This window comes from Danio rerio, chromosome 5 (assembly GCF_052040795.2).
Source record: "Danio rerio strain M-AB ecotype USA chromosome 5, GRCz13ab, whole genome shotgun sequence".
NCBI classification, from domain to species: domain Eukaryota; kingdom Metazoa; phylum Chordata; class Actinopteri; order Cypriniformes; family Danionidae; genus Danio; species Danio rerio.
In genome coordinates, this window is record NC_141025.1 from 53,352,724 (window position 1) to 53,376,416 (window position 23,693).

At 35.1% G+C, this 23,693-nt stretch overlaps 1 protein-coding gene and 1 long non-coding RNA gene across 2 annotated transcripts in view; one reads left to right on the forward strand and one right to left on the reverse strand.

Moving 5' to 3' along the window:
* The window catches only part of LOC147844367 (uncharacterized), a 768,760-nt gene that overhangs the window by 258,604 nt on the left and 486,463 nt on the right, over window positions 1-23,693 (forward strand). The gene's annotated exons all lie outside the window — the stretch shown is intronic.
* On the reverse strand, window positions 3,844-5,034 carry LOC147844370 (uncharacterized). The gene is made up of 3 exons (XR_015491743.1): window positions 4,952-5,034; window positions 4,773-4,836; window positions 3,844-4,658 (listed from the first exon to the last, which is right to left on the reverse strand). It is a non-coding gene; the product is annotated as an uncharacterized LOC147844370 (long non-coding RNA).

Genomic DNA, 23,693 nt, shown 5'->3' on the forward strand with positions numbered 1-23,693 from the left:
TCATTGATTTAAACAAATTACACAACAAAAACACCGTCTTACTCCCAGTACACATTTTTACCATCACAGTCTCACAAACCTTACATAACAAACACTCAGTTACATGACCGTTCAAAGGTCTGCGTAGGTCTCTGTGATTTTCTCTAAGGTCTCCCTGATTGCAATGTTGAAGTGCTCTCCATGTCCCGGTAGGATAAAGGAAATGAGACATCAATTGGGCTCTGCAGTGTGTACTCAGCACCAGTGATTCATTCGCAACATTCAGGAGGCATTAGACGCACTTATTTCCTCACAGTCCAACTCTCCCCCACAGCCCACACTGTGATTAGGTAATGCTGCTCATTATGAACGTGATGCCCCATTTCCACTGGCAAATCAAACAGCTCTGGATCAACGGTCCTTAACTTTCGGATTCATTAGACATCTAAGAGAGGTCTTAAAGCGAAACATCTGCTTTCGGTTTTGTACCAAATACCTGTTCCAAGTCATCTGCTCTGCACACGATGGGCTGCCAGGCCATGCGAGATGAACCTGGGTTTGATGACATAGACTGAGGTCGCTTCTCCGCAGGGCTTCAATGAGCTGCTCCAGCGATGGGTTCACTCAAGGAAATTATTTGCGCTGCTTGTTCAAGTTACTAGTTTAAAATGAGCCGGCGCAACACAAATTTTGAGATTTTAATTCTATTGATTTCAATCCACAAAAATTTGTATACAAAATTAAACCTTGGTCCCACTTTATATTACGTGTCCTTAACTACTATGTAGTTGCATCAAAAAATAAATACAATGTACTTACTGTGTTCATAATGTATTTGAGAACACTTGTGGTGCTCTTGAGTTGGGATAGTGGTTGGGTTATGGACAGGTTTGGTGGTATGGGTAGGTTTAAGGGTGGGTTAAGGTATAGGGAATGGTCAGCAGTGTATTTACAAATGTAATCACAAAAGTTAATTACAGATGTAATTACATACAGGTATTTAATCAAGCATAAGTACACAATAAATACATGTATTTACACAATAAGTACATTGTAACAAACTATTAAATCTTGTGTAAGTACATATTAGTTAAGGCCACTTAATAAAAAGTGGGACCTAAATCTTTTAAAAGAAAGATGTGTACAGCACTTGTCATAAATCACAATTTATCAGTGTTTTGAAACAAGTAACATTTATTTTAGGTTTCAGCAGTGGTGGAAGGAGCACTTAAAAATCATACTTAAGTAAAAGTACAACTACTTGCCTAAAAATGTTGCACGAGTAATCTGTTGCAAATATTACTCAAAGTACGAGCAAATAGTAGACCTTTCAAAAGTACCCAAGAGTAGTAAGAAGTGAGTATTGCGCTATAAAAAGTGGATGCATTTACATGTAATTTGTGAATATGTGTAAACGTAACATTTCTGTTGTGTATTTAGTTCTTTCCCAGCAGGCACACAACATCATGAGACGTTAATATTAGGTTAGATTTAAGTCATGACGTCAGGTGACCAAAATTCAAAGTCTAGACAGAATCTAGAGACAACGTTATTTTAATCAGTTATAACAATGTCAAATAATGTTTATATTTGGTTGATTTTAGATTGTGTTGAATTGTGACCGTTTAGACCAGTTAATTATTTATTTATTTATTTATTCATTAATTTATTCATTCTTTCATTCATTTATTTGTGTGTGGTGTATGTGTGTGTGTGAGTGTGTGTGTGTGTGTGTGTGTGTGTGTGTGTGTGTGTGTGTGTGTGTGTGTGTGTGTGTGTGTGTGTGTGTTTTAGAAGCAATTGTCTGGCTTTGGCAAGCGCAGTGCTGACCTCTGTATTAACTAAGCTAGAGATAGATTTGCTCAGGTCTTTCTTTTTTCTTTTTTTTTTTTTTTTGCCTTACTCCACATTGCTCCCTTCCTGCTACTTCTCTGTTCGTTTGATTTTATCCCTGCCAGCGTATTTGCTATGTGCAGACGTGACAGCTTAATAATGTAAGCTGAGGTCTTTCCCTTCAAAAACATCCTGGGTTTTGTAAGCCATCTGTTAGACATCCTTTAAGCCAACACTTTGTGTTATACTTAACGTCACTCTTCCAGGGCACTCTTATAATGGGGTAATAAATAGTACTGAGATCCGCGCTGATGTTCATCTCAATCCCTGACTTTTTGGGTTTAAAATATTAATGGCATAGTATGTTTTACGCCACCTGTTTGGAATCTGCTCGTGGGATTCATTAAACAATGGCAGGTTGTCAGAGAAATTTGCGAATGGGTCCCCATTTTGGGGTTTGCATCAAATTAAATTAGCAAATGTGATTTTATGTACATTCAAAGAATATTAAGTGCAAGTAAAGTGTCTGCCTTAATGTTTCAAATAACGTCTGCAAAAATGAAATGTGAAAATGGGTGAAATAATGATCCATGGACAGTCAGATGTAAAATGGAATAACATATTCTGAGCTGCACATAAAATACTACACATGACTGAATGAGTGAATGAATGAATGAATGAATGAATGAGTGAATGAATGAATGAATGAATGAATGAATGAATGAATGAATGAATGAATGAATGAATGAATGAATGAATGAATGAATGAATGAATGAATGGCCATTTGGTGTTGGTTTTATTGATAAAACTTTTTATGAATAAAGTGTAACTCCATGTAGTGTTTTTTTGTTTTTAAAAGATGTCGAATAGATGTCTAATAGATGTCTAAACATAGTCGTCTTGGCTAAAACAAGGGTAAATTTGGGCTGTCAGGGAAAATCTAATGGACGTCTGAAAATAGGCTAAAATTAGACTAGTCATCAAAAAAACAGAAATTAATGACTACACATATAAAGTCTGCTTAATTTGTCTATTTGACGACTAGTCTAGTTTTAAACTATTCTTGGACACCTATTAGATTTTCACTGACAGCCCAAGTTTGGCCTTGTTTTAGCCAAGCTGGCAATGTTTAGATGTCTATTAGATGTCTATTAAAGGCAAAATTGTTTGCTGGGTATTGACAAGGTGATATTTTTTATTATTATAAATTAGTAATTTGAAATAATATTGTCTGTAAAATATAACAACATGGCATGGTGGTGCAGTGTGTAGTGTTGTCGCCTTTCAATAAGATACTGGTTCAAGCCCATCCCTGTGTTTGTTTGGGTTTCCTCCGGGTGCTCCGGTTCTCCCCACAGTCTGAAGACACGTGCAAGTGAATCGGGTAAGCTAAATTGTCCGTAGTATATCTGTATATTTCCTGGTCCTTAGGATTGGGGTTGAGCGTTAGACTAAAGACCCACCTTGTAAAAATTAGATATTATGAAACACCAACATGGTGCGGCTAAATATCAACTTCGATATAAACGACCCTGGGAGTAAGTAAATAAGTAATATCTACTTTTATTATGGTCCAAAAAGGATTCTGAACAGACTTTTCTGTGTTATATTATAGATGTATTGTTTAGCCTGTATATAAAGTAATATGTGATAATAATATAATAATAATAATATTTATTTTAGAAGATCAAAAAGTAATTGACAATTGATTTAAACCCATAATCTAAAAGAAGGTAGAAAAGTATACAGGTTTCAAATTTAATTGAATTAGTACTCTGGGGCTGCACTCAAAAAAATGATATGTTGGCGTTAATTAACTTTTTTTTGTCCACTGGTTCCACGTAACCGAGTTAAGTTACCTTTAAGAAAGAATATTAATTTTAGTGAACTTAAGTTAGTTACATAAAGGTAATGTAATGTTGTTTAGTTCAATCAACGTAACATTTATAATTTAGCTTTAATCAATGTAGTTATTTAAGTTCAATTATTCTAAAATTGATATTGTTATGTTTAACCAAATAAAAAAACAGTTTCCGTTTCATTGAGTTTATTCAAAAGCATTTTTACAGTTTTACACATTTTCCAGCAATAAAATGATTATCAAAATCCAAATACTGTCTTTATCTGTATCTTCACTTATTACAATAAGTTAAAATATTAATACTAGTAAAAATAATAGTAATACAAGTATGAAGTAAATTGAAAACAATAAATGATTTTAAAAATATGCTTACAAAAACATCATAAAATACACTTTTCATAATAATACTTTTCATATATTACAAAAAACATTCAAAAATAATATTCTGCCTTCAAATGATATATCAAAAATATACTTAGAAAAATTAAGTCTTCTTTTGTAAACTATACTGTACCTTCTTTAAACTGAAAAAGCAGATAACACTTCAGTTGTTCAAAAAAAAGATTAACATTTTAAAGCAAAGTAACACGAAAAGCACTAAACCATAAATTAGACCAACCATCACAGAACATGCAATAGCTACACACATTCATCTCTCTGACACTTGCACCATTTATGCACATTTGCACCAGACACTTTCTTACAACCACTCCCTATATCTAAAAAACAAAACATTGTGCATGAAGTCTGCTTCACACAGGTGTGTGGGCTTGACAAACCACATGTAGAAGCATTCTTAATTCTTAAAATTTTTTGTATAATTAGCACATCTTGGGTGTATGGCCTCTTCTTGTTGATTTGCTGAATGTCTCCTCAATTGTAAGTCACTTTAGACAAAAAAGTCTGCTAAATGTTAATGTAACTACTGTAGATTTATAAGGTGGTGTTGCACATCAAGGTTTGCGCTTCATCATGCCCAGCATCCTAAAAAAGTCAGGTAAAAAAATAAAACATTTACCAACAGATCAAAGGTGAAAGGAGGAATTGGTTTAAGAGGAAAATACAAAATGTTTTAAAAAATAAAATAAAATAGCTTACCATGTACTCCCTCACTTAGGGGCTTTGAGGATGCATTCACACCTTTTTTTCCACTGGTGATGTTCTAAATGACATGAAATGACAATTAGTAATTTACTAAATAATTATTAGTTAAAATTACTAGTAATTTTTACTGTACATCATTTTAATGTGTGTATAGGCATCTAAAGGCATAGTACCTGGATGATCCACAGTCTCCTCAGCCAGATATGGGACTTTAGAGGTTGAGCTGTAAACATGTGAGGGAGAAAATAGATGTGAGTGAGCAAAGATTTAAAATAATAAAAAATAATAATATAAATAGCAAACTACTAAACTTAAAAATTTAAACGTGTTAGATGACCAAACAAATAAGCTTACATTAAATATGTCATCATGCTAGATGTCATGCTATTTAAGTGTCACATATGCTTGTCAAGATTTTTTTTTTAAGTTAACAGGCTTGAATACAATTAGATAATAAATAACAATGTGCCAACACCACATTTTAATATTATGTAAGTTATCAAAACTGGCATTCAAACTTGACAAACTGCTTGACACTCATTTAAAATAAAGACTATCAAATCAAATAAAAAAATCAAATCACTTTTATTGTCACATTATCAGCAGCATGTGCGCTATGATGAGTGAAAAGCTTAGACTAAGTTATTCTAACATGACTATTCCTTACTACCAACATTTGCAACTTTATTTTGGGGGAGTTAATATATACCAAGTATAAAATTTCACAGGAATGCAAAACAAACTATACATTTATCTGTCTATAATGTGGAAAAGACACAGGGAACATGGCAATTTCATAGCAATACTATACACAAACACAACATAGTATTACAAGAGAGTACATTTATGATTCAAATGTTGTCACAGCCTCAGTATAAATACATAAAAAGTAAAAAAAAATCTCACCTGTGTGTCCACATTGGGGAAAGCTTTGTGCACGTTCTCAATTTGTACTGTAATCTTCATCTTTTGATTCCCATAATATGGCGCCGAGCTGAGAGTGATCGTTGTGGTTTGAATCTTCTTACTTCCTGTGTTGTTTTGAAACTGCGCATGTGCAGATATTACTCCACCTATTGACCAAAATGCAGTACTGCAGAAGCAACACAACTCCCTTGCATTCATGTTACATAAGCGAGCTGTTTAAATGTGAAAACGTACTTTTTCTCATTTTTTCCAACACAACACTTTTATTTTTAATACACAAACATAAGCGAATTGTTTAATTTAAACATAGTTACATTCTTTGGACCAACTAAAGCCATAATTCATTTTTTTGAGTGTGTGCACTATGATCTTTAAACAGACTCATACTACATGTCATACAGTATTATAGACTTTTATAAACACAAACAAATCTGTCTGGCATATTTAGAACAAAAATCATCTGATGACTTATATATATATAGTTCAGATGCAAAAACCTGTAAGTGCCATCAAAATTTTTTTTTGCAAAAATGTGTGTTTTTTTTAGCCTCTCATGTTAATGTTAACAATGTTAATAACCTATTCTTTGCACTAAATGTAAATTTTGTAAAACTACACACTATAGTCTGAGAAAAATGCTAATTTTAAATGAAAAATTTAGTCAACATTTTTCTTGCATATAAACTTCATATATGCAAATGCATTTTTCCAAGGCTCCTTTTTGTAGGTTCAGTAATTTTACCTTTATAAAAAGATTAGATTCTTTTCATTAGCTTTAAAGTAAAAAGAAAACAAAACTGAACATAAACGTAAATAGCTGACAAAATACAGATTTTAGAAGAATAATTCAAATGGCACTTGAGGGTTTTTGGCATCGGAACTCTTCATATAAAAAAAAAAAAAAAATTCTGTTCATTCATTCATTTTAATGTCGCCTTAGTCCTTTTATTAATTTAGTGTCGCCACAGCGGAATGAACCGCCAACTTATCCAGCACGTTTTTACGCAGCAGATGCTCTTCCGGCTGCAACCCATCTCTGGGAAACATCCTCACACACTCATTCACACACACACTCATACACTACTGACAATTTAGCTTACCCAATTCACCTGTACCACATGTCTTTGGACTGTGGGGGAAACCGGAGTACCTGGAGGAAACCCATGCGAAAGCAGGGAGAACATGCAAACTCCACACAAAAACGCCAACTGAGCCGAGACTTGAACCAGCGACCCAGTGACCTTCTTGCTGTGAAGCTACAGCACTACCTACTGCGCCACTGTATTGCCTGTATAAAACTGTATGACACTTCAATTATTTTTATGCTTAAAAAATATGACCCTTTAGAAAACCTGATTATTTAACAATTCCCATTCAAGTCTGCATGCATAATACAAAAGTTTTATTTGATGGTATCATTCAGAAGTACCAGTGTTTTATGGCTCATAGTTTGTGTTTGACTGATTGTGTGACGATGTATTGATGAAGTGTTCTTCACACTGCAATGAACAACACTATACGTCATATAGAAATCTGATATACTGTATGGTAAATGATACAAATCACATATTTAACACATGAGTTCATTAGGATTTCACAGATCTAAAAATAAATTTCATATATGTAAATTAGTGTTTACATACATTAATTTTCAATAATAAAAAGACAAAAAACTTACATACAGTACATGTTGAAGTACTTAATTGTTATGTAATAGTTTTTATATAATGTGCAGTTATGAACAAATCAATAAGTCATGACGACAAATGCTTTTATGTTAATAATATCTTAAACCAGGTTAATAATGTTTCCAACTTATTTGTTTGATTCAACATAAATTTAAGGCATATTTATTATTATTATTATTATTATTATTATTATTATTACTATTATTGCTATTATTATTATTATTATTATTATTATTATTATTATTATTATTTTATATTTTTATTTGTTTGTTTGTTTGTTTGTTTGTTTCTTACAGTGTGGCCATATATATAGGTATTGGATATATCAAGCACGACTATGTTTGCTGTTGCTCATACACCTTTCAACAAGTCATCTGCCATGTGCACCAACAGATAAACAAAAAATACATACATGCATGCGTATATATGTACATACACACAAAGAAAAAGTTTTTCGAGATTTTTAGAAGAAGAAAAAAAAAAACATTCCCTTATGATGTTCAGGCATGGGTTATATTTATATATGTTGGTGCTGCAGAGATTTCCAGGACAGCGTCTTGCAGCAGAGCCACAAACAAAAATGCAACACTACCTCATCAGATTCCTCACTGTGCCTGCAAGACTCAGAGAAAGATATTCTGGTCACAAGAGTTATTTTAAGAGTTTCCAAATCGATCCAGTATATGCTCTTGTGCAGCTCGTCTGAAGCACTTTTGTATAGCCCGTATTCAGTGTTTTAATTGACACATATTTTAATTTGTATTTAAATTGCACCTAAAATATTACTTAAATATCGTCTAAAGAGTGCAATTACACTAAAACATCCGACGTAAGTGCACGCAACAAGCTTTAGTTTGGCACTCATTTGCTTCAGATAGACTGGAGAGAGGTTTTTGATTCAAATTAATTACTTTTACTTATATAAAAGACTCCACATTAAATTTAACAGTGCATGAAAATTAAACTATAAATTTGTAGCTTTTAATGATGTGTAATTAAATTGAGGAACTGTATAAAAACAAATGGCGGTGATTATTTTTCAAGACATACACTGTGTTAGTACTTAAACAGAATACAATTAAATTGTTTCCTTTAATTTTAATGAGTCAAGCAATTAGAATAACTATCAGTAATTTGCTATTGAATGTGTTTTGGTAGGAGAGGAGAAAGAAACTAAGCAGTTTTATTCGTTAATCTACAATTTGCTGAAATGTAGATATTACATAACCCTGCTTAATTTATATTATATTATATTGTATTATATTATATTACATTATATTATATTATATTATATTATATTATATTATATTACATTATATTATATTATATTATATTATATTATATTGTATAATATTATATTATATTATATTATATTATTTATTTTATATTATATTATATTATATTATATTATATTATATTATATTATATTATATTATAGTATATTATATTATATTATATTACATTATATTATTTATTTTATATTATATTATATTATATTATATTATATTATATTATATTATATTATTATAAACTTGTTTAAATATTTTCCTTTAAATCCAGTTCAAAAGGCTGACACTTTCAGCAGAGCAAAACCAAATTCAAAAGGACTTCAAACCCAGCTAACCCAGGTGCAGAAGGTATTTAAGATATCCACCATACTCTCATTAGCTCTTTGTTTTATTCATTTTAATTTCTCCCGACAGCCATGGCGTAACATCCTCCACTAATCTGAGAGTATGTAAAGATAATCCTGCAAACACTTGTCTCTGGCAATTTACATGCTCGCCTTTTCTAACCAAAGATAAATGTCAAAAAAAGGAGAGAGGGTTGCACAGAAGGAAACAGAATCTACATTTTATTTTATTTTTTCCCTTTTCAATTACCTAATGATAAGTGGGCTGTTTACAGTGTTTTTCCAGCTTGTTATCATGTTTGGAAAGTTTGCTGAATTAAAATCTGCTCTGGTTTAGACATGTTTGCTCCTCATATTCACCTTTTTCTAACACCCCTGAAGGTTTGTGGGATTTTTAGAAGTAAATTCCATTAGACTGTAAATAAGCTAATAAACGGATTGAAAAAAAACAAAAAAACAAAAACAACAACAACAAATAAAATAAACAAAATGAATAATAAAGTACAATGAAGAGTCTCCTCTGTTCACCCATTGCATAATTAAAAAAAAAAAAAAATTATTAGAATAGACACAATTCTTTCAGCTGACCATGAATGACCTTACAAACTCCCAAGTAGAGTAAAAGTATTTGTTGTAAATATTACTTAAAGTATGAGTAAAAAGTAGCCCCTTTAAATGTAGTAGTGAGAAGTGAGTATTACACTGTGAAAAGTTGATGAGTTTACATGCAGTTTGTGCAGGGATGTGTAAACGTAACATTCTGTAGTGCCTTTATTGATTTTCATATATTCCTTCCTTCCTTCCTTTCATTGTTTCTTTGTATGTCCTTCATTTATTCATTCGTTTGTTTGTTTGTTTGTTTGTTTCTTCGTTCACTTGGCCATTCCTTTGATTGTTCCTCCCTTCATTCACTCATTTATTCATTCTTTCATTTTTTTGTTCCTTCCTCATTTGGTTCTTTGTTTATTCATTCGTGCATTCCTTCCTTTGTTCCTTGGTTTGTTCAGTCCATCCTTGAATTTTTCCTTCATTCAGTTGATCCTTCCTTCCTTCATTAGTTTGGTACCTCCTTCCTTCATTCCGTCCTTCTTTTCATTTCTTGTTTGGTCCTTCTTTTATTCAGCATTTCCTTCCATTCTTCATTCGTTCCATTTAGTGATTGTTTAAGTCTGTTTGGTGGTTTCAGTCATCATACAGTCGACATTTTAATTTTTCCCATTGTGGCATGCAGTTTATAAAAAGTCTCCTGGTTATTGCGTGTGATGATTTTGGACATCTTCTTGGACATTTTTAAAGCTTGCAAGCTTCCATGTTTGCTGCATTTTTAAAGCACCAATGTCTTGAGGTTGTCCAGTATGACGCAATTTACTTTCTATGTGCGATTTAATTGGACAGGAATCACAATGATTTTTCCTACTTTAACCAATCATCATAGACAAGAAAGAAATAGAGTAGTGACTGCAGGTTGAAGGAAAATAGTGGAGTAAAAGTAAAGATAAAGCACAAAAAATGTATTCAAGGGAAAGTTAAAGTAGACATTTTTAGAACTACTTTGAAGATTACAATTCTTGAGAAAAACTACTCAATTACAGTAATTTGAGCATTTGTAATGTGTTATTTTACACCACTGATAACCACTCAGTGTTGATCAACAGTTAGTTTTAATTTCTTTACAACACAACACAAAAAACAAAAAAACAAAAACAAAAAATAAAGCTTAAAATGCTTAAGAATCTAGCACAAAACATGATAAAAAGCATCACAAATGTTTAGAAATACAAGATCTGATAACATCTTTAGGTTTGGTAGGTGTTATAGATGAATAAATGAATGGTACAAATCGGTATAAATCTATACCTGAAGTGTAGCATCACCACTTTGGGAGTGCATTAATTTTCTACTTTGCTAACAAGATTGCTTAAAAATTACAGTGATGCTGACAATTTTGGTTGCCAGTAATACTATAAAATTTACAAATGTACTGTAAATAAATAATTACAAGTATAGTGCAGTTTTACAACACTATTGTAATTATTAATTTACAGTTGTAATTATTAATTGTACAGTATTGCTGGCAAAACTTACAAGAACACTGTAAATCAACAAATGCAACTGTGCTTTAAAACTACAGCACAATTGTAATTGTTAATTTACAGTGCACTTGTAAATTTTACAGTATTACCGGCAACCACAATTGCCAGTAATACTGTACATTTTACAGCAATTGTTTTACAGTGTAATATTAAATCGGCTTAACAAAATCCACATCACTCATTGGCCAGATGTTGTTGAACGCATTTCTTAAACTGCTTTTTCAAATGGTCAGAATTAACGTGTGGGAAAATGCCAATGGAATTCCTGCAAGTGAACAAACCGGCAGACACAAAATGTTGTTTTTTACAATGGAGGGGCGAATGCACTGGCTGATTGTCTCCCTGATCATACTAAACTGTATAGTTTGTAAACATCACTTAAGACACAGTATATATTTTAAGAATGAAGCGTGGCTGCAACTGGAAAACAACCTGTCATGGTGTATAACTGAAGTACTTATAATTATTTGACAATGTCGTCACTGTCAACCAAACGATTTGGAAACTTACTTTTGGTTTATTTGTGTTGATTTCAAGTGACGTGACAGGTGCAGGTGTCGATTGTAAATGATGTCACTTGCATAGGAAGTTGGGGTGCCTGAGCGTGCAAGCCCGAGAGTGCAAGCCTGAAGATGCAAGTGCAACTCTGCAGCCAGACCCTTCTCAAAATAATATCAACGATCCATCAGGTAATGTTTTTCACTCTCTATTTCTCCGTTTAAAATTGTGGGTGAAGTGCTGTCAACAAATCTTTTTTCTCCACACCCCTTAAGATGGGACAGCACATTGGACTACGGCAGCTGGATTAGTCCAAAAAGGTGCAGTACTTTTTGTCGTTGGGTCTGTTTTAGTTCGGATCATGTTCTTTGCACAAACAAACCACTCTAGGGTCCCAGAAAAGGTGGTCTCTGTATGCTTTTTTGACCCGCTGTGATGCACACTCTAGTGGGATAGCTCCATTTACACCTGCCCAAGTGAACCGCACCAAGGGGGAAAACGAACTCTAGTGCGATTCACCCAATTATGTAAAAACACCCTTTATCATTGCGAACAAAAACAAAGCACAGAGGCTAATGTACCTCTCACATAGTGTTCACTTCAGATTTAGATGTTTTTTTGTAGGATTAATTGCACAACCATTCATTCATTCATTCATTCATTTTTCTTCGGCATAGTCTCTTTATTTATCAGAGCTCACCACAGCTGCATGAACTGCAACTTATCCAGCATGTGTTTTAAACAGCGGATGCCATTCCAACTGCAACCCAGTACTGGGAAACACCCATACACACTTATTCACACAAACACAATGAACAATTTTGTTTTTTCAATTCACTTATAGCACAAGTCTTTGTGGTGTGAGGAAAACCAGAGCACCCAGAGGAAACCCACATGAACACAGGGAAAACATGCACACTTCACACAGCCTGGACTTAAACAAGTGACCTTCTTGCCATTATACTGTAAATGCTAGTTCATCAAACTAGAAGTGCAACTCATAATTTAAAAACACATCGAAAAAGGTGAATAGAGCAATAAGACCACAACAGATTCAGTTCTGGCTTTAAAAAAATACTCTTTTGTAAAAATTCCTCTCATGTATCTATGACAAAGAAAATCCTGAGGCATCTCTTTACACCATCGCTGAAAGACAGAATTTCTTCGACTGAAGTGACATGACAAGGTGTAACATTCCATACCACCATGTCAACAAACCGACTGGCTTCCATCACAGCAGCGAATGCCGCTTCCCAAGACAAAACAACCAGCTTGGAGTCTCCAGGGGCAAGTCGAAATCAGCCCAGACATGATATTCCTGTCCCCTGACCATGTCCACGCTACAGGGATCAATGACTGACATCTCTGCTGAGCCTTGAGCTTTAGTGAGTGTAGTGTGTCGCTCGAAGGCATGCTATTGGCCATGGACACGTGTTTCAAGTCAGGAGGGCCCACGAGAGACCTTTGTAAAAATGCCAATGAGAATCTGACAGAACGAGTACATCAGTGTGACACAGTCATTCTTGTCACACAGTCAGATTTTGTCTGAGAGCACTAGCAAGTGTATACCTTGCGCTAGCAAAATAGGACATTTAATGCTGTACTACAGTAAATAATGCAGAAATAAGAGTGAGACCACATGTAATTATGTTTTTCAATACACAATAGCTTTCATTCATTCATTCATTCATTCTTTTTCCTTCGGCTTAGTCCCTTATTTATCAGGGGTTGCCACAGCGGAATGAACCGCCAACTATTTCTGCATTTGTTTTACACAGCAGATGCTCTTCCAGCCGCAACCTAGTACTGGGAAATATCCATACACACTAACATTCACAAACATGCACTATGGCCAATTTAGTTTATTTAATTCACCTATAGCGCATGTTTTAAGACTTGTGGGGAAACCAGTGCACCTGGAGGAAACCCACTCCAACATGTGGAGAACATGCAAACTCCTTACAGTAATGCCTACTGACAAAGCCGGAACTCAAACCATCAACCTTCTTGTGAGGCGCCAGTGAAAACCACTAAGACACCATGCTGCCACAATAGCATCCAAATGCTGTCTAAAATACTGTGATTTTATTAGTAAAAGCTGTAAATGTGCTACAGTAAAATATGTAACCTAATTGACAGTAGGTTTTATTAATATATATATATATATATATATATATATATATATATATATATATATATATATGGTGGAAAATAATAAAATGACTTTCCCAGAATTCCATGCATAACACTTTTTAGGCTTTTTTTGTTGACATTAGTAGGGATCTTTTTCTTTTCTTTTTTTATTCTTATCAGTTCCATTAAATTACACAGTAAAATAAATCTGTAAAATCTTTCAATTACATTCTGGCAGCTGGGGTGCTTTAAAATTACTGAAATTTTCCATAAAATTATGGACATCAAATTGACATTTCTGGTAAATTTCCTTAATTTAACGCCTGTTATTTTAGGGTAAATTCCTGTAATTAAAATAACAGCCTTTTTTTATTTTTTTTGACAGTGTTTTACAGTGTTTTATGATACTGGCACAATCAACAGTGATCTAATCCTTGCAGATCGCTGATAAACACACAGATCACTATAGAACTACAAATCCGCTGTTATTTAGACTACATATCCAGTCATGCACCACTCACACGCACTTGTTCCAGTTTATATTGATTACAATCACACACAAAGCAGAAGGATTTATGGACTGATTACAAGGACTATTTAAACAGCACACACGCGTGCATCAGGGCAGCGTCTTGTTTAACTATATTGTGAACTTTACAATGCGTTCTCCTTGTCTTGCCAGTTTTGACCCTAGCTCTGTTTAGTTTGTTTTACTGATAATTTCTGTCTGCTGAATGCCTTTTGATTATTCTCCTGTTTAATAATCACGACTCTAAATTGCCAGTACACATCTGTTTGCCTCTGTGTTGACCGTTGCTTGCCTGACTATTCATCCAATAATCCTGCAATAACCTTTCTTGTCAGCATTCCCATCATATGACAAGTACATCTTATTTCAGAAAATAATGTTTATTGCATTACATTAATGTTATGTGTATCACCTTAATGGTGTTCAGTAGTTGTGTGAATGACACTAAGCTCTGTCTATATTTCAATGTGCTTCTCTGCTTGTGGAAAAAAGTTGTTTGCATTGGTTCATCGCATGACTTTGTCATCCCCACATGCTTATGGTTGTGTTTTATCTGTTTAACACAGGTACAGTGTAAAGTTATAACTTCAAAACATTGGTGTTAAATACTATAAATTAATGAATCCTTGTAGTTTACTGTAATTTAAAAAAAAAAATTATTATGGTTATTTGAAACAGTAAAATTCTGGCAACCAAAAGTGCCAGTTTTTTTTTTTTTTTTTTTTTTTACTGTACATTAAACTTATTTATTTATTTATTTATTTATTTATTTTTTTTGTAGTTTTTTGTAGTTTTTTGTAGTTTTTTATGTTTTTGAAAGAAGTTTATTGCTGTAAAATTGTGCAAGTCAAACACGGAAATTGTAAGACTGCTGTACAATTAGTCCAGTTGGATTTCATGGCTTTCAGTGAGAGAAAACATTAAAAAAAAAAAAAAAAATTATGATAATAAAATATGGTGCTTGACAGGTTTTACAATAAAAATGACCATATCATTATTATTTAATGATAATAAACCCAATGCACTGTAACAAATAAGCCATAGATAACACATAGGCTGAAGGTTCCAGATAAACAATCTATTCAATCTTTTTTCTAAACATCAGTTAAGACATTTGATCAACCGTGCCAGACTTTTGTTTATGATATAGGTTGATGTTCATCAGAGGTTTTATTTCGTAAATTTTAGGACCTGACAGAAATTAGATTTATTATTATTTTGAATGTCCTGAATTTGAGTGTCTTGAACTTTTTTTTTTTATGTCTGTAAATCTCAAATTTAATTTCCTTGTCTATGTTCTTTAACAGTGCAGATCAAGTAATCTAATGATTAATCTCAATATTTTGTATGGAGTTGTTTAATCCCCCTTTGCCATTTATTGAAAGAGTGTCAACAATGTCTCCAAAAACAGTTTGTCCACTATTGTCTCAGTTGTTTCTTCTCCATGCATTCATAAGGTTTGATTGAACACTTCCTGCTGTATTTTTGTGCGTTGATAAAGGTAGCAATTAACATGTTGCTTCCCCACACTGCGCAGTGGGGCTCGTATTCAGAGCTTCGCCTCGCTAATTACAGCTCATGCTGGATCTCAACCTGTGTCCTTTGCACAGCGGTGACCCTCAAACCGCCGCTTCTTCCACCATCCCCTTCTTTTCATCTGTGTCGAGCTTACCTTTATACGCCGCTAACGTATCCCACTCCACTTTGCGCTTAGATGCTTCTGAAGATCTGCAGGAAGAGACACCAGAAGCTTCGCAGAGGTTTAGGAGGAAATCACAGCGTGGCCCAAGGCGATAAGTGCAGAGCGCTTGCTTCTTGCTCTCTTCAATTCGTGCTGCGCTGCCGGGTACGGCTGGATCTGGAGGAGGGAGAGAGTAAAGAGAGGGCAAAAGCAGAGGAGATTCGCTTTACTTGATTTTTTTTCCTTCATTCACCTTCACTCTTCCCTAGCTCCACTGACCCGACAGAACCTTCCAGCTACGGTTTTTCCACTTGAGTGCTAGAACCAGCGCTGATTATATTTCCTGTGACTTATTTGAAAGGAAATAAGGTGAAGATGATGAAAGGTATAGTGTTTCTATAACCACACACTAATGCGTTCATCACGCCGCCGTGAGAGATATAAAACAAGTAAAATGAAAAACAGCTTTGAGATCCATGACAGGAGGGCTGTTATGTTTGTGCGAGAGCGTTCGGCAGACTGATGTGTACACGTGTAATCTATGCCTTGCCGCTAATGAGGACATATTTGTTTTTAATGAGTATGTGGGCACATAGATGGAGACAAGGACAGCAGCTTTTGAATAGAAAAACAACAGGGGATAAAATGGGGCTCGACGTAGACTATAGGCCCGGTGGGATTCACACATGTGCGCAAACCTACTGACACACACTCTTTGCTCAAAGAAAGAGCGTTTTTGCAAGTACACACAGAGGAAAACACAGTGCGAACTTGCCTGCGGATGTTCACAAAAGATGCAGTTGTGTTTTCCCACTGCCAAATAAGACCCCACTGGAGTGTCTCAGACGCGCACAAACACACACTCTCGACCTTAGCTATCTCCTGGAAAAAAATCGCACCGTTCTGTAACTTATTCTTTGATAAACAAGTCAAAGTGTAACAATACTTCCTCTCGGAGCCTGTTTGGTGCATCCGCATTGCATTCGTTGGCCGAAGCCTGTTTCCATCAGTCAACATACAGCTGCACCTGGAGGGTTCAAAGACCCTGCTGCTACATCCACGCTCTGGCCTTATGTTAACGCCTTGACTTGCTCCATCTAACGCACCTTTGAGAGCACGCACCTGGCACAGACTGCATTTTACGCTTAAATAATCAGTTCGTTTGTACTGATTTAGGGCCGAACCGAGGCCAGATGACCTGATCAAGTTTTTGAGGACATGATCTTACTTGCTTCAACTTTAAGTGCACTACTTTGTGCAAAATTTGAGATATTTAGGACATGTAACTAAAATAAAGTACATAGGAAAGATTTATTTATTTTTTTTAAATCATGAGTGGAATGCATTAAACACAACGCACACCATAATCTGTCTGAAGCTACAATGAGCTGGTTTTAAAGTTGGTCTATATAGCATTTTGAAAGATTTTACGTTACATTTTTTTGGAAATTTGTCCCTTCAAACAATGTCCAATTAATACTTGTTCATAAGCATCCACAAAAATGACTAAAACAAACAACAGTATCTATGCCGAGTTGACTTTTGTTTTTGTTATCTTTGATAATGTTTTAGTGTTTGAACTGAACACTCTTCATTCATTCATTCATTCATTCATTCATTCATTCATTCATTCATTCATTCATTCATTCATTCATTCATTCATTCATTCATTTTCCTTTTGCTTAGTCCCTTTATTCATTAGGGGCCTTAGAAATGAACTGCCAACTTATCCAGCATATATTTTACACATTGGATGCCCTTGCAGCTGTAACCCAGTACTGGGAAACACTCATACACACTTTCAGACACACAAGCACACACTACAGCCAATTTATTCAATTCACGTATAGCACATGCATTTGGACTGTGGGAAAAAACCCAGGGAGAACACTGGGGAAAACATGCACGCAAAACTCCACGCAAAAATGCCAACTGACCCAGGTGTGACTTGAACCAGTGACCCTCTCGCTGAGAGGCAACAGTGCTAACCACTGTGCCACCGCACCACTAAAGTATTTTACAAATTATAAAGAATAATGTGTTGATGTGATGGGATAGAATTACTGTAGCTCAGTTTAAAAGACATAATTAGTTAACCAAATATATCTTCCTCTTTACTACTGTAGCAGTCAATTGACAAATGAATGCATGTATGAACAAATGAAGGGGTGTTTTACAATATACATTAAACAATGTATTGAATTGTATTATCTCTAATGTATTTATGTAAATAACTTGCTTAAATGTAAAGAGCATGCAAATGAAACTACTGTAGACCAATCACTGGTGAAGACAACTAATTAACTGATTCAAACAAAAGGAGGATTAGAATGAAAACAACTTAGATCATACATGTAATACCAATGACCTAACCACTGAAAAACGTCAATAGACAACTGTGCAGCCTGTAATCTGATGTTCCCTTTGAGGTCGGGAAAGTTAAGTCGGAACAACAGTATGGTGAAATATCGTCCCTCCTTCTGGGAGCTAGGCTTACGGCTGTAACTGAGATGTTACATCTACCACAGAAAGGTCACACAATGTCTTATATATTTCATTCATTCATTTTTCTTCGGCTTAGTCCCTTTATTCATCATGACTCACCACAGTGGAATGAACCGCCAACTTTTCCTGCATATGTTTCACACAGTGGATGCCCTTCAAGTTGCAACCCAGTGCTAGGAAACACCCATGCATATCCATTCACTACAGCCAGTTTAGTTTATTCAATTCAACCATATTACATGTCTTTGGACTGTGGGGAAAACTAGAGCACCAGGAGTAAACTCACGCAAACACAGGGGGGAAATGCCAACTGGCCCAGCTGGGACTCGAACCAGTGACCTTCTTGCTGTGCGGTGACAGTGCCAACTACTGTGCCATCCTGTCACCAGTCTCATATATTTAATATATATATAATAAATATCTTATTACTGAATAATAACCAAAGAAAATACATTGTTAATACACAATGAGGTTACCCAACAATGTCCTAAACAATTCCGATTTTGGAACTAATCTTTGTTTTCTGTCAAACAAGCTAAATCAAATCTTTAGACACTATTTTATAAACACCACAACCCTTTGAATGATTATACATTAATAATTTTACTTTATTTATTTGACAAATGCCACTTTCTTTCTTCAAATCATAATATTCTTGACTGGAAAAACTGAAAATCAAGCAGAAGGTCATATTCATGTCTAGATGAAAGTGTCTGAATGCATGTATAAGCTTGTCTCGGCATGCAGATTGACTAGATCTCCCATAATAACCTTTAACACTGTCTATATTGAGAAGCGCATACTGTAAACATTGTGAGAGCTATCTATGACATCGTTCGCACTTCTGTCACTGCGTGGCCATTATATGATTCAAAGTCTTGTAGTGTTACTCATGTTTTATATTAATTCATCAACACATCTGCAACACTGAAAAATTCATTATAATCCCAATGTAGATTATATGTTACAGCCTCTGCACAGAGAAGCCAGTTGTTGGGTCCTACAGGAAAAGGTCAAATTAAAAATATTGTTTGGCTGTTTGCCAAGACCTTTCCTTGCGGTGAGGGTCTAGATGGCCTCCGTGCCTCTGGGCTAAATTTACACACTGTACAATTAATTATGGCTTGTTTACTTGTGGAAAGAGGAGAGGTTCTGCCGCAGATTCTCCGTACATCATTTAAGCACGTCCCGAGCAGTGGTGTTTCAGTTTAGGGTATGGATTTAATGGGACGGCGATGTGTATTAGACACTATATTATTATACAGACCATTGGTTTTGACCTTGCTTTGCCAGACAAGCTATATTATGTGTTCAACATGACCTTGCACACAAAGCAAGCAATGTTATGGGTTTAGACTAGGCCCTGTAGCAGTTTCTCCAACGCTGTCCAAACAAACGAAGACACACAAGAATGAAACGGTGACCAAAGATGCAAAAAAAAAGAAAAGGATTCCAGTGCAAATCGGTCCGGGAAAAGGGAGCTTTTGGTCTTGGTTGTCATCAAAGGCTTTCACAGTCTTGTCTGAATGTCTCTTGAGAATGCTGAATCTATGGCAGAAGTTCACTCACACTTTATACAGATTTCTTTTCACTTGGTCGGGACTTGAGAGGTTCAGAAAGCATGATTTATACTGCAACTTTATCTGCAATCCAAGAAGAAACATATCAGAGGGAACGTACGTGTACGGCCAAAGAAAGCAAATAGGTTTTTTATTTGCTTTGTGAGCTTTGCAGAACTGGCTCAGTGTGTTAACTGTGCAATATGTGGCTGTACAAACCATGGGGAGGAAATAAAATTTAAGATAACGTATAAACGTATTAGAATTTTTTCACAAGTTTTGTTTTGTGTTGACCGAGTTACTTAATGGAAGTTTATGTTAACCAACATAGGCTCATTCCAAAAATGTAGCCCTATATTCATTTCTGGAGATTGCAGATTATGCCAGAAGTATGCATGGCTGCATTTGGTCTTTAAAATGAACATTGCAGGACATTATGACGCCGTTCCTTTTCACTCTTTCCAGCTGACCGCTGGTTCGGCGAAAAACTCTTCTTGAAGATTAGAAAGAGTGAGTCATTTAATTACTATTTTTCACTTGGAAGTGAACTGAAATGGCACTTAGAGAGTAAATGTGAGGTCTCTCTCTGACAAATTAAATCAAAACAATGCGTATGTGGCAATGGTTTCAGACAGCAGGTAAGACAAAAAAACAAAAGCCAAAAAATTAAATAAACAAGTAAATAACCAGGTGAGAATGTGGTAAAATCTGAAAATGTGGTAAAAATAGGTCAATAGCTTTTTTGGTTGTCGGTTGGATTTAATTGGTGCTTTTAAAACACTATTGGTTAGCAATATCACCTCACAGCAAGATGGTCGCTGATTCGAGTCCATGCTGGGTCAGTTGTCATTTCAGGTGTGGAGTTTGCATGTTCCCGCCCTTGTTCGCGTGGGTTACCTCTGGGTGCTCGAGTTTACCCCACAGTCCAAAAACATGCACTATAGGTGAATTGAATAAATTAAATTGGCCGTAGTGTATGAGTCTGTGTGTGTGTAAATGTGAGAGTGTATAGGTGTTTCCCAGTACTGGGTTGCAGCTGGAAGGGCATCCACTGTTTAAAACATATGCTAGATTAGTTGGGGGTTCATTCTGCTGTGACAACTCCTGATAAAGGGATAAAAAAGGGATAAGCTGAAGGAAAATAAATGAATCAATGAATAATAATATTAATAAAAATAATAACAATAATCTAATAATAATAATAATAATAATAATAATAATAACAATATTAATAGGCAACACAGTGGCGCAGTAGGTAGTGCTGCTAAGTAGTAGGAGTGCCTTGCCTCACAGCAAGAACATCGCTGGTTCGAGCCCCGGCTGGGTCAGTTGGCGTTTCTGTGTGGAGTTTGCATGGTCTCCCTGTGGTTTCCCTCACAGTCCTAAGACATGCGCTATAAGTGAATTAGATAGGCTAAATTGTCTGCTGTGTATGAATGTGAATAAGTGTGTGGATGTTTTCCAGAGACGGGTTGTGGCTGGAAAGGCATCCACTACATAAAACGTGCTGGATAAGTTGGCAGTTCATTCCACTGTGGCGTCCCAGGATTAATAAAGGGACTTAGCCAAAAAGAAAATGAATGAATGAATGAATGAATGAATGAATGAAAAATAATAAAACTTTGTTGTACCAGCAGGCCTGTGGAGTGTTTAAAGAACACTGCAAAAAAGCCACGTTGCCACAATGGAATAGGACCAAGAGGATTACACTTTGAAAATAAAGCTAACACTGATTGTTTTGTACAAGTTAACATAGCAGTTTTGATGGATTAAGAGGGATTACAAGACTGTTTGTCTTCTAGTAGTCATTTAAATGCAAAGCAATACTGTGAATATGTCTTGTAATGCCATTTTTGAGCCTGCCATATTAAAATGGATTCTTATATAACATCAAAGCAACATATTATTTAATTAATCTACTTAATTTTCAGTTTAACCAACTGCATTTAAAAGTGAATCATTAAAAAGGGGGATGCTTAAATGTATGGGATGGTAAATGGCAGTGGATTTTATAGATTGACTAGAGAGAGAGAGAGAGAAAGAGAGAGACTGGCAATGTTTACAGCCGGAAGATGAGAGGCCGAGGAGGGTGTGAGGGGAGGCCCGAGGGGGGAGGGTTGGCGCCATGATCCAAACTCATTTTGAAACATCAGAACTTCTTTTCTTAAGTCAGCATTTCAAATCAGAGCGTGTCCGTACTCATTTAATGCACCGTTTTGCAAAGTGATAAATTTCTGAATTCGACATACATCCTTTTGGCTCTAGATAGTGAGCACAGCGCAAGGAAGAGAGAAGCGAGGAGGATTTAAGAGCATTTCGCAGTGTCAAACATCTAAACCCACGGGGATCCGCGGCACAATTAGACCAGGGTGAAGGGGGGGAAAAAGAGAAGAGGATCTTAAGAGGAACAGCCTCATTTCTCGTTTACAGTAACGCGGTTATCTGTCGCGGGTGATCCGTTTAAATGGTTCGTTTGCAGGGATAAAAGCCGTATGGAGGAAATAAACTTAGTTCTGGCTTAATCTCCAAATCCTTGGTGGTCATGGAAGATGATCCCAATTTGCTTCTGAGCAGCACTGTCAGATCTCACAATAATAAATAATTTAAGACTTTAAGCACCAATTATGTTTGATTAATGTTGAAGCATTTGGACCGCGCGCCGTGGCTGGCTGATACGTGAGTTTTCTTGATCAGTTGTTGCACCTGATGAAGTCTGTAGCCCACGTGGAGGGAGAAAGACTTTAATCCTTTTTACGTTTTGCTGTATCGCTGAACAATCGTGACATTAGGTGATTAGTAAATATACCTCATTTTCTTATATGGAACTTCTCATTAGAATTAGTTGGTTACACCTTTTCTTAAAATGTAGGTCAATGAAATCAAAACTTTTCCCAGCAGTACACCCACAACTCTCTTTTTCCTGCTCTTGTGTTTCTACATGACTTTTTGCTTCAATGAAACACAAAAGGGAGATATTTCTGGTCTGGTGTTTTATGCAATATATCAAGTCCCAGGCTTTAAAGATTTTATTTGAAATTTCAAAAAGTACACAGAAGCACCATAAAGTGTCATAAAAGGACATGCACAAATTCTATTCAATTAATTTTGAGTTTGTTTGTATAGAGCTTTTCACAAAAAAGTATTGTTTTCAAGCAGTTTAACAAAAGGTGCACATGATGCATTACTAACACAATCAGAAAAGCTGCTATTATTATTAACTTATTGGTAACTAATACACTGTAAAACCCAACAGTCAACTTTATCAAATGAATTGAGCATAGTAACTCAAAAATTTACTGAAATTTAAATATACTCATTTGAAAAAAGTTTTGAACTCAGTGTTGAAGGTAATGAGTTATATAATACATCATAATTCAACTTAAATAGAGTAAGTTCACAGTACTAATATAGATTAGATTTTTAACTGAAATGGTTTGTAGCAATTGGTTTCCTCAAACAGTTTGAGTTGCCTTAACTTATTGGGTTTTACAATACTCAGTTGGTTTGAGTTCTCTTCATTTATCGGTGCTCAACTTGCTTCTTTGACTCAAATGGATTAAGTTTGCAGTACTCACTGAAAAAGTGCTGCATGCAGAACTGTCGCAAACAATTTATTTGTGTTGAATTTAAACAAACAAATTAAGTTTAATAATGTTCAACTTATTTTGT